This window comes from Malus sylvestris, chromosome 16, assembly GCF_916048215.2.
Source record: "Malus sylvestris chromosome 16, drMalSylv7.2, whole genome shotgun sequence".
NCBI lineage: Eukaryota > Viridiplantae > Streptophyta > Magnoliopsida > Rosales > Rosaceae > Malus > Malus sylvestris.
The window spans coordinates 37,374,444-37,382,104 of NC_062275.1; the positions used below are offsets into that span (position 1 = coordinate 37,374,444).

A 7,661-nucleotide genomic window follows, 5' to 3' on the forward strand; every position below is an offset into this window, starting at 1 on the left:
ATATAAATGGGTTGTCATGCCGTTCGGCCTTAAAAACACCAATGCCACATACCAACGAGCTATGAACACTATTTTCCATGATTTAATTGGTACCATTGTCGAAGTCTATATCGACGATGTGGTAATCAAATCAGCACACTGGCAGACACATTTGGATGACCTCCGTCAGGCTTTCTTGTGCATGTGTCGACATAATCTTAAGATGAATCCCGTCAAATGTGCTTTCAGCGTATCAGCCGACAATTTTGTAGGCTTTCTCATACATTATCGTGGGATTGAGGTGGACGACAACAAGGCTCGCGTAATCATTAATGCTCCACCCTGATGACTAAGAAACAATTACAATCGTTGCTCGGCAAGATCAACTTTCTCCGTTGATTTATTGTTAATTCGGTCGGGAAAATGAAAGCCTTCTCCACCCTTTTGAAGCTTAAGGACTCCGACAGCTTCGAATGGCATGCAAAGCACTAAGCGGCATTTACACAGGTCAAGGTCTCTTTAACAATTCCACCCGTCCTCGTCCCACCACGACGGGGTCGACCTCTTAAGCTATATATCTCGGCGGTCGAAGAATCCATTGGATGCCTTCTTGCACAAGACAATGACGTTGGGCGAGAACATGCCATTTTTACCTTAGTCGACATCTTCACCCACTAGAGATTAATTACTCCGCTGTCGAGAAGCTTTGTCTCGCCCTATTCTTTGCTGCATCAAAACTCAGACATTACATGCTCCCGTCAGTCACTTAGGTCATCACCCAGACCGATGTCATTCGTTACATGCTCACTCGGCCGATCGTAAAGGGCTGAATCGGTAAGTGGATGATGGCATTTTCTGAGTTCAGCTTGCAATATGTGCCTCAGAAAGCTGTCAAAGGTTAAGCTCTGGCCAATTTTTTGGCCCAACACCGTTCCCCTTATGAGTTTGGGGGCAATGATGTTGACATCAGCATGGTAGAAACACTTGATAATTACTAGACGATGTACTTTGATGGTTCCAGTACTTCAGTCTCGGTTGGCGTTGGGATCGCTATTCAATCCCCTACTCATAATCATTGGTATTTTTCTCTCAAGCTTGACTTCGATTGTACGAATAATTAGGCCAAATACGAAGCCCTTGTCATCGGCCTCGGTGTGCTACACGATTTACTGGTAACTCCTGTCCTTGTTCTTGGTGACTCTGAACTTGTCATTAATCAACTCAACAGAACTTTTCGTTGCATGAGTTGTACTCTGGTGCCTTACCACATGGTTGCTGGCTATTTGGCCGAATCTTTCGACAACGTTACTTTCAAACACATTTCACGAGTTCATAACACTGACACCGACAAATTAGCTCAAATAGCCTCCGGAGCATAACTCATGAGGGGCAAATTAGGCCGAGAAATACCTGTGTCACGACAAGCACATTCGGCCTTGATTAATCAGCAAGTTCTCCAATGTGCTTGCGTGATCCGTACACGGGTCATGTCCTTGCCTTTGTTGTTAGAACGGAAGGACACTATTGAGGTTTGTGCTGTCGAGGCATTACCAGACGATTGGAGAATGACGATTATGCAATATATTGATAACCCCAATGAAAAATAAGACCGACGAACAATGATTCATGCCACAAACTACGTATTATACCAGAATGAGTTGTATCGAAAATGTGAGGATGAGTTACTGTTGTTGTACCTTGGCCCATAAGAAGCTGTTCAAGTAATGGCAGAAGTACATGAAGGAATTTGCGGAGCCCACCAATCTGGATGAAAAATGCGTTGGTTATTTCGGCGACACGACTATTTCTGGCCAAGTATTCTGAAGGATTGTATTCAGTGCGCACAAGGTTGTGTACAATGTCAAATCCATGGGCCTATACAGAAAGTACCGGCCGAATCATTACATTCGGTCACCAAACCATGGCAGTTCCAAAGATGGGCCATGGATGTTATCGGTAAAATCACACCATCTTCTGGTGCAGCCAAACATGCGTGGATACTCGTTGCAATGGACTACTTCACCAAATGGGTCGAAGCTAGGTCATATGCCGAGCTAACGTCTAAAGAAGTTTGTAATTTTGTTGAAGAAAACATTATGACTAGATTTGGCGTGCCAGAAACAATCATAATAGATAATGGTACGATCTTTACATCCGACATGTTTAAGGAATATTTGGCAAATCTAAAGATTCGACTTGAGCAATCTACGTTGTATTATCCACAGGCGAATGGACAGGCCGAAGCAAGTAATAAGGTCCTAATCAGTATTCTTGAAAAAATGATAAAAGAAAGGCTGGGTATGTGGCATTTAAAGATAAACGAAGTGTTATGGGCTTATCGAATTTCTCTACGGACAGCCATTAGAACGACTCCATATGCGTTGACTTATGGACACGACGCAATGTTGCCAGTCGAGCTAAGTATAAACTCATTGCGAATAATTGAACAAAGTAGTTTGTTCAGCGTCGAATACAGTCGGGCCATGAGACAAGAGTTAGAAGATTTAGAAGAAGCTCGACTTGATGCTTATAACTTATTAGTTGCAAAAAAGAAGATCGTCGAGCGAGCTTATAATCAGCGAGTCAGACAAAAAACGTTTGGCGAATGAGAGTTGGTTTGGCAAACCGTACTACCCGTAGGAATTAAAGACCCCAGGTTCGGCAAGTGGTCGCTGAATTGGGAATGACCATTCGTTATTCATAAGGTTCTCGGTAAGGGAGCATACCATCTTAGGTATCGAACTGGTGGAGTTCATAAGTTGCCAATCAACGAGAGGTTTTAAAAAAAATACTATCCAGTCACGTGGGAGATGCAGGAATAAAAGTTCATTTCATTGAGCTCGTAAAAAGGTGTACAAATGGAGTTGGGCGATCAATTACAATCAAATAATTCTAGGGTGATGAAGGTATGAGAGATTCAAGAACGGCCTTCAACTTTAACCACCGCACCTCGCACCTCACCCATCGTGACCTCAGCTTGCTGATTCCTCTTGTCCATCTTCAGCTACTCAACCCGCTTCACACTAGCCGCGTAGTCGGCTAAGCAGGATTTGCCGCTCGACTCAAAATCTTTTGTAAACTCGGAAGCAATTGTTGACCTTCGATTTTGGAGTTCGGCAATTTGACGATCAAGGTCGGCCAATGTCTTTTTTTTTGCCTTTAAAACTTTGACCTGTGGACAAAGAGCGTGTCGAATGGCTGTTGCAGCTTTCAAATTGTCTTTAGCCCGAAGATCTTTCTCGAAAATACTAAAATATTCTCGGGCTCGTTCCAAGGTAGAAGACAATTGAGTAATAGCCTCAGTGCTTAATTGACCATCAGCTGCGAGGTCGTTCAAATATGCACCCACTGAATCAAGGCCCTGGCGTTCGAGAACTTGTGAAGCTGAAAGAGACAAGAGTTCCTGCAACCTAACAAGAACAGTCGATTCGGATGTTGATACGGAATGCCAGGTTGTAGCTGCGGAAGGGCCAGCCACTCCCGAAGTACTCGATAGGAGAGCATCGAACTCGACTTCCCATGAAGGCTGCACACGAAAAGAATTTAGGAGAAAGGAAAATCATAAAAGAATGTAGCAGAGAGAATTTGTTTTAGACTTGCCGATAGTAGACTTTGGCCATGTCTCCTGGTTCATTGCTTGAACCTAGAGAGCTTAATGGCCGAGCCCAGTGTTTTAGACTGCTTCTTAATTCACGTGGCCGATGAAGGTTATCTACGTCCGACGGCCACTGAGGTGGCCAGGAAATATAGATAACACCCTTTGGCGCATAGAATTTTTGGTGAAATGAATAACTAGGCACTTGACATTTAATATTTTTCTCGGTTCAGACTTGTTATAACAAAATTGACAAGAGAGTGTAATCGGGCCTTACAAAAGCTGAGGTCGCTTCTTGAGGGGAGATACCAAGGTCTTGGTACTGCGAGTGAATTGGAGATTCTGACGTCGCTTCAGGTTCAATGATAGGCCTTTTTCCACGATCGGCTGCAGGAGGATCAACCTGGTCGGTCACCTCAACCACAGGGGGAAGATCAATGGAAGGAGTTTCGGTTGGTCGAGAGTGACTCGCCGGCAGAATCTCGTCACTCTCGTCATCTTGAAACAAAAAAGCTGTGAATACTTTTGAATTTAATGAGTGAAGGGAGTTGTCAGCGTAATCATACCCTCTTCTAAGATGATCGCTGATTATTTTGGATTCTTAGGAAGATTCTTCCCAATCGAAGGGGTTGCCTCCCCCAGTACGAGTGTTACGGTTGGCCCTTGAGCTACAGGCTTTTCGATCAGCGGTACAGCAACTGGTTCGACCATGACCTCGGGGACCTTTGGGGTCGAGTCAGCTTGGGTTGTCGGGCTGGTTGAAGATGGTCATTTCTCCGCTGAGGCTTGGACAACAGGAGCATGAGGAGAGACACTAGGAGCGGTCGCTCTGGTGGTATGGCTGGAGATAACGTGAATTTCCCGTGCTCCTTTCTTCGCCAATTTCTTGACGTGTTTTGTGGGGCGAGGGGCTTCACCAGCCTTTTCGGTGTCCTAGCAAGGCCGTTTGCTTGGTGTGTTTTGCGCGGTGGTTTTAGACTTCTTAGATGAAGGGACTAATTTTTTCTTGGCTGTTCAATACTCAACTGCCTGAGAAAGCGAAATCTAATTAGTAAAATCGATTAAGTGTTTGAAGAATAAAACTAGAGATAGTCATATACACTGGGGCGTCTCTTTGGATTGAGGGGTATAAGTTTTTTTGGGTCGGTCACTAAAAATCTTGTTGACTATGTTTTCGACCGAAGCGCTAAAAAGTCATGGGTATATTCTTCCCACCAATCACCGAAGGTGTCGATGCCGAGAGATTCAGGAACAGTTGGTCGAAGGTGAAATTTCTTGTACCATTCCTGAAACTCCTTCTCGATGTCTCTGCACTCCCTTTCTGAGGAACCAGAGAGGCGTCCTCGGCTTAGAATGGAGCGGGAAGAAAGTAGAGGCACTGGGCAACCTTGGAGGTAGCCAAGCTGTCGGGCAGCAAAGTGGGGGTGGTAAACTTCTCAAGTTGTACGGCGAGCATCGCAACCGAGGGGAAGGTCGCGAGTTAACACGAACGACCCCCAGTTTTGACGAAAACCAACATCTTCGCTTTCATTCCAGGTTGATCTGGGAAGTCTGATGGAGTGAGGGTATTCCTGACGACGACATATCAAAAATTCATTGTCTGAAATGATGTCTAGGCCAAAGAAGTGTTTGAAGACTTCTCCAGCTCGGTGAAGAGGCACTGGTCGATGAGCCAACTGAAGGTCGAGTGCTGCAGTAGATTGGAGGTTGGGGATTTCTGGCTGAAGTGTGGAGAAATAAACCTGCAGCCAGAGTTGGAATACCCAGATAGGTCCATTTTGGTACGGGTCAATCTTGTTGACGGTCATTTTAGCCAGGCAGCGCAGAAGGTTGGTAAGGATAGCCGGATTGAGCACCAGAGAGTGACCACTAGCCAAGGCTTCCGCCGGCATATTTTTGACCAAACACTTATTCGACTTGGTACAACAGATAAACTTGTTATACCAATAAAATAAGAAGGCCTCGTGTTCGCCCCTCCGCAAACTCGCTTCTCCTCGGCCAGCAAAATAGAAGATGAGGGTATTGTTGTTGAATTTTTTTTATGTAACTTCTGAACTTCCTCTTTTGAAGGTTCTTGACCTTCTTGACTCAACGTCTCGATGACCCTTTCGTCGAATAGTACCTTGAGGTCAAGGTTTGATGGGCATCGAATAAGGGCGGCGTTTATTGGAATGCCAGAAGGAGAAGTCCTGAGGATAGCTGAGATGTCGAGGATGGTGGGGGTGATAGGGTTGAATGAAAGGACCATGGTGTTGGTGGCCGAGCACCAGAGGCTTAGAGCTGCCATAAGGAGTTCTTTATCCATGGTAATCTCCATGGTCGAAAGCTTAATGGCATCATGGATGCCGAGACGTGTTCCTTCCTCGGCCGCAGTTTGGAGCACCTTCAGTTTGGATAAACAGCACTGCGTCGAGGTCGACTGGTTATTTATCCAAGTCTTGGTCGAGAAGGATTTTCAAATCCTTATTGGCATAGGTCATCTCATTAGCCTTCTCGGCGAAGTGAGGTGTTACGAATTACTGGGCTCGGCACATTGAATGCCGAGTTGTTTATGATTAGTTATTCACCAGTAGGTTTTAGAGTTCGGCATTCTGACGGTTGAACCACTTTCATAATCAAAACGTACATTTGTTTTGAGTACTTATGCCCATATAGTCTGGTGTCGATTCGGCGTGCTTATACTTTAACAAATATAATCACTGTGATCGAATCCGGCGTCGACGATTTGTGAATTTTGCAGAACTAGCAGCCTTGTCTTCAGGCTCTAGAACCTGAAGGCCGAGACGTGTTCTTTCCTCGGCCGCAATCGCAAGATCAAGAAGTCAGGAGCGTACCAACGCAACATCAACATATTTTACTCCTCGGCCAAGCTCGGCTGACGAGTTGACACGCCCGCACATAACCGAATGACATAGTTAGCTCACTAGTTACTCGGCCTCCGCGCCACATAGGCTTGGTAGTTTTTAGGGTCAACAGTAGGAAACAACCACGATCCGGTTTTGCAATAAGCAAGTGATCTAGTTGGAGGCCAAGCCTCTATAGATCCCTTGTATTTTGTCATTCTTCCAGGTTGAGAATTCTCCGTCGCCCTCCGTGCGCATAGTCGTTGACGTCTTTGGCTATGAACACGCAGGGAAAATCAGGGCACTTGGCCTGATGAAGCCAAAGTCGTGCGCCCAACAGTCGACTAGGCACTAGTGGCCACCTGGTTGCCACTGTGTATATCTGTTTTCCTACAAATTTCCTTGGGTTTTTTTTTTTTTTAATTTTAGAAATTTCCTATTTTCCTAATAATTTCACAAATTTCCCCGTTTCTTACAATTTTCACAATTTTCACAATATTCCTATAATTTTCACAAAAAACCTACACCCGAGCCTTTTCCCCACCTGCAACCCACCCTTTCCCCACACCCCAGCCCGTACCTACCACCATACCGTCCCCTAAACTCGACTTTATTTCCCCACCCCACATCCCACCCCTTCCTCGTACCCACCTCAATCCACCCCACCAATCACAAATTACAATCACATATATTCATAAAATTTCAACAATTAATGAAAAATAAATTCAAAAAAGAGTAAGAGAGATAAAATTCCTTTGTGAGAGAGATGAGAGAGAGAGAGTTAAGAGGGAGATTGTAGAGAGAGTTGAGAGAGAGATTGCAGAGAGAGATGAGAGAGCAAAGAGAGAGTATTGAGGAAACAGAGTTTAGGAGAAGACGTCGTGAGGAGGAAGAAGAAGGCTATCTATGTTATAAAATATTAGATATTTGCCCAACGGACTGGTTCGTCGGCCAAATGTTTTAAATTATGACACGTGTTAAATCCTAAAATCTCAGAGCATATATAACTACATTGATGGTTGGCTTGTTAAAATTACTTTTGCAGACTATGAAAATCATTGAAGGAATTGGATATGTGAAAATGTCCCTCACTTTTGCCCGACGAACTATATGCCCTAAACCTTAAACCCTAAATCATAAAATATACATTTGCCCAACGAAAGTTGGAAGGTTCTTCGCACAAAGGTGACATAATATGCACCAATTTTTTCCTTTGGCTTGAATTCTTTGGCTGTTGAAAATTT

General features: G+C 44.5%; 1 pseudogene; it reads right to left on the reverse strand.

Moving 5' to 3' along the window:
* Nucleotides 1–3,812: 3,812 nt before the first annotated feature.
* Nucleotides 3,813–5,466, reverse strand: LOC126609347 (uncharacterized; annotated as a pseudogene).
* Nucleotides 5,467–7,661: the final 2,195 nt, after the last annotated feature.